At 33.4% G+C, this 4,028-nt stretch overlaps 1 long non-coding RNA gene across 1 annotated transcript; it reads right to left on the reverse strand.

Annotated features, from left to right (window-relative positions):
• Positions 1 to 713: 713 nt before the first annotated feature.
• LOC121229496 (uncharacterized) lies at positions 714 to 2,910 on the reverse strand. Its single transcript, XR_005927282.1, has 6 exons — positions 2,805 to 2,910; positions 2,553 to 2,667; positions 2,251 to 2,476; positions 1,422 to 1,534; positions 1,244 to 1,331; positions 714 to 1,094 (listed from the first exon to the last, which is right to left on the reverse strand). It is a non-coding gene; the product is annotated as an uncharacterized lncRNA (long non-coding RNA).
• Between the last annotated feature and the right edge of the window lie 1,118 nt (positions 2,911 to 4,028).

Below are 4,028 nucleotides of genomic sequence, written 5' to 3' on the forward strand. Positions count from 1 at the left end.
AACTACAACAACTCTTAAACTCGTTAGCTCAATTCTAGAACTTAAAAGGCAGACTAAAAGAAAAACACACACACAAAAAGAATAAAATATGCCATAAAGGCGAAAGCACCAAACAAAGAAGCATTGTTATATTTAAGGCTTGTTAATATTTAATAATTACATTAAGTCTCCAATTATTTTGTAATCATATTAAATCTCAAATAAAAGAAATTTTCTCTCATACTTTTTTATGTAAATATTTTTTATCTAAAATATTTTAGACATATTGAACATTAAAAACATAAGAGAGATTTACCTTCTCCATTGTGATTCATTAGCACAAAATCGTCTAGAAACGATATCGAACTTAAAGACACAGTTTAGAAACATGCAATTAAAAATTTTCTTTTATATAAACATGAATTAAGAGGGGATTTCGAATGATTTTACTAATAAACTTAAACCTATTTCTTGGTGGTACGCTTGGGGCTGTTGGAGATTAAATAATGGAGACAACTAAAGGTTTGGTAGCAACCTCATTACTCAAATTTTCTTCTTCATTTATCAACTTAACATCAACTAACAAAGATAGGAAGAAGAACAAATGAGAGAAAAGAACAAACAAGTTTGAATGAGAGTAGAATTAAGTTTATTTGAGTGAGAAGAGAGAGAATATATAAAGGTGTACATTGACATTGAGTAAAGCTTGATGCCAAAAAATATATTCATTTTGCTAAGGTTGAAATTTTAATTGATAAAATTCCAAACACCCCAAAACAAGGTTACAATATTAAGAAACATCAAATAAAAAACACACACCCAAAACAACAACAAGAAGAAGACAACTACACCAGCTCTTACACTCATCAACTTAATTCCATAACTTAAAAGCAGACTAAAGGTAACTCAATTTATAGAGAAAGACACCTCCTGATGCAACTTTCATGCCCAAAATATAGGTGACGCTGGCAAAGTAATGCAATTTAAAAATCTTAATAAAAATATCATCCAATGTTTGAACAACTTGCTCCTAAGATTTATTCACTAAAAATCAGAACTCTGTACTTGTTGACATCAATCAGCACACTTGAGAAGTCCCCACAAAATTCTCATTTCTGCAAAATTCAAGGTAAATAATCAGATCCTCTAAGTGTAATTAGCTAAGGCAGATTTAGCATAATTTTATTGGTAATATTGGCTGGTTAGACATTCTACATTTGAAAGTTAAGTCAAAGCTTAGTTCTGTTCAGAAAGCAGTAATTACCTTGTACTTAGCAAATAGCCTCAGATGGGGATCAATTGGCAGTCCAAGCTCCTCAAACTTTGGATCATAGAGTGAATTCATGATTGGCCTGAAATCATTGGACTCTTTAGTCAGCATTTTCAAGAGTTAAGACAAACTTATTCAGGATAAACAAATGAAACCTGTAAAATTAAAAAACCTTGGAGGAAGAAGGTTGCCAATGTCAGGACTAGCAGTAGCTCCAGTCGGTAGAGACAAAGAGTTACCCATGATTTGTTCAGCACTTGGTGCTTGCGGCTCATTGGTTTCTCCCTGTAATTAATGAAAGACCAGACATGATTAACTTCAAATCGTATTCGGTTATAATGGAAAAAAACCATACAACAAAGCTGAATGCTATAACTTGATTAACCTTTTTCCTTTTTAAATTTATTGGATTTAGTTTGTTATATAAATTTGAGAATGAAATTACTATATTTGAATGTCGAGTTTCCCTTAAATAAGTGACTGACAAACATAAAAATAAATAAAAATGATTTGTCACGATTTAACTTGCCTATAGGGTATGAATCATGTCGTGAGAACATAAATCAAAACTGTTCTCTTTAGGCTCTCATAAACTCGACGAAATTTTGTTATTTTCAGATGGATCTCTAAAAATTTGAACCCATGTCACATTACACAAATTAATGCACTTTGCATAATAGATACCGGTGGATCTACATGGATTTGAATGTTTAGGGGCACTTAATAATGACCATTTTGGAAGATTTGTGGATGCCTATAAAGAACAATTCCAAATTATGTATTCACGACACAATCCTCGTCCCTTAGGCCGGTATAGATCATGAAATGATGGTTAATAGTATATTCTTGTGTGATGTCTACAGCAATTTACAGTTATTCGAAAACCCAAATTTCTTGTTTTCAATCTAAGTTAACACATGCAATAATCTGTAAGTTATGAACATAAAATAGTATATAGAAAATATTGAATCCAAATTTGAGTAAAGTTAATAATAATATACCCTGAGGCGCTTGAAAGGTGATGATTCTCCCACTTCGAGTCTGCTCCTTGCATTGCCTCCCGGTTCGGAAGTTCCTTGCTAAACCAATTTAAAAACAAAATAATCTCGAAGGTAGAGGAAACAAATTAATTTAGATCCTAATGCTGGAATGCTGATGAGATGATACCTCACTGTGGTTGCTCAGTTGCGTTTGCATAAGATTAGGAGCTGATGACCCAACAGTTTCCTATTCATCGTTGAATTTGGTTAGGAAATTATATAATTATTTCCAGGAAATCTTGTTAGTGAGAAAGGTATTTTACATGCAGAAGAGACGAGTTCAGGAGTAAGCTAGACATGGAAGTCCCAGAGCTAGGATATGTAGCAGTTGGTTTTGTAGTTTGATTCAGAAACCCTCGTTGATGCACAGCTACAGGCCTGTAAACGAAGTTTAAAATCTAAATCAAACAACAAGAGTAGAATTTAAGCGTATTCAATGTGTTAATGATAAACTTAGTCCTCAAAAAAGAAATATAAAAGGGTGACTGATAACAAGAAAGGGAATCAAAATTCACCAAGACAGCTCAGAATTATGATGGTCTTGATTTGGTAAATTAGGCATAATTGACAATAGATTACTTGCTTGCGGATCTTGTGCTGGTAATAGAACGGAACTGAAAGCCAAATAGATAGACTATGATTAAAAAATTACTTAAAACAATATGCATTGGGTCATAAATTAAAAATTACTTAAAACAATATGCATTGGGTCATAAATTAACTTGAAAAGATAGAACACACCAATCCCAAATTTCTTTTCGTCTAGGCTTAGTTCTACAAGTATCTAAGGGTCATGTTGAATTGGGTTCAAACCAAAATTTCAATTTTGGTTGCCTAAGTTCAAGGTGATTCCAAAATGTAAATATCGAGTCGTGTCTAATTGAGTCGATCAGATAGTCCAAGCTTTGAATAAATCTACTTGCTTTCTTGACAATGAAATCTAGAAGAAAGGTAAGTTGTACGTACCTCAAAGGAATGAAAATTTCATGGAACACGGTGCTACCAGTTTGTGAATTATATAGTCCAAGTGCCCATGGGAGTTGATTATTTTGATAGGAGAATTGCTGAGCCCTAAAATATCAAAAGAACAAACACTTGATTCTCATAAAGTTCTCTTTAGAAGATATACCAAAGTAGATAAGAGTAGAGATCGAATACATAAGCTCCATAGGCAGTGAATGCTTAGTCAGGTCGGAATTCTGGAGCACTGAGCCAGATGCATTAGGCATAGCTGCCAATTGATTAAGCAGCTGCATCGGGTTACTCAACTGCTGGGGCCTATATTAGATATACGATAAAATCAATCACAATATGGTTCTAAATTGCTTATGTTGATGTGATATATAAATTATCTACAAAATACCTTGGAGGTGTAGAAGCTTCCGGCAGCATTAGGTTGTAACACAGAGGATTGGAAACGTTAGTTGCTTTGAATTGATCAACTAGTGACCTGAAATCCAAAGAAACAACATACACAGTTAGATATATATCTCAGTACTATTCTTTCGATTCCAAACAAGAAGATTGAGGTTAGAAGATATCAATTCAATACCCTGGTGCCAAAGACCTATAAAGATCAGTCTCTTTATTACAGAACCTAGTAGGGGCTGGCGGCTGGTTGGTTTGGGTAGATTCTCCATTCAGAAATCTGATCCCAGTCTGCTTATCATTTATTTCAAATTCAGTCGAGAAAATGCGACCCATAATAATCTTGAGTTAAAGCAAACAATATTTATACT

The sequence above is a fragment of the Gossypium hirsutum genome, chromosome A05, assembly GCF_007990345.1.
Source record: "Gossypium hirsutum isolate 1008001.06 chromosome A05, Gossypium_hirsutum_v2.1, whole genome shotgun sequence".
NCBI lineage: Eukaryota > Viridiplantae > Streptophyta > Magnoliopsida > Malvales > Malvaceae > Gossypium > Gossypium hirsutum.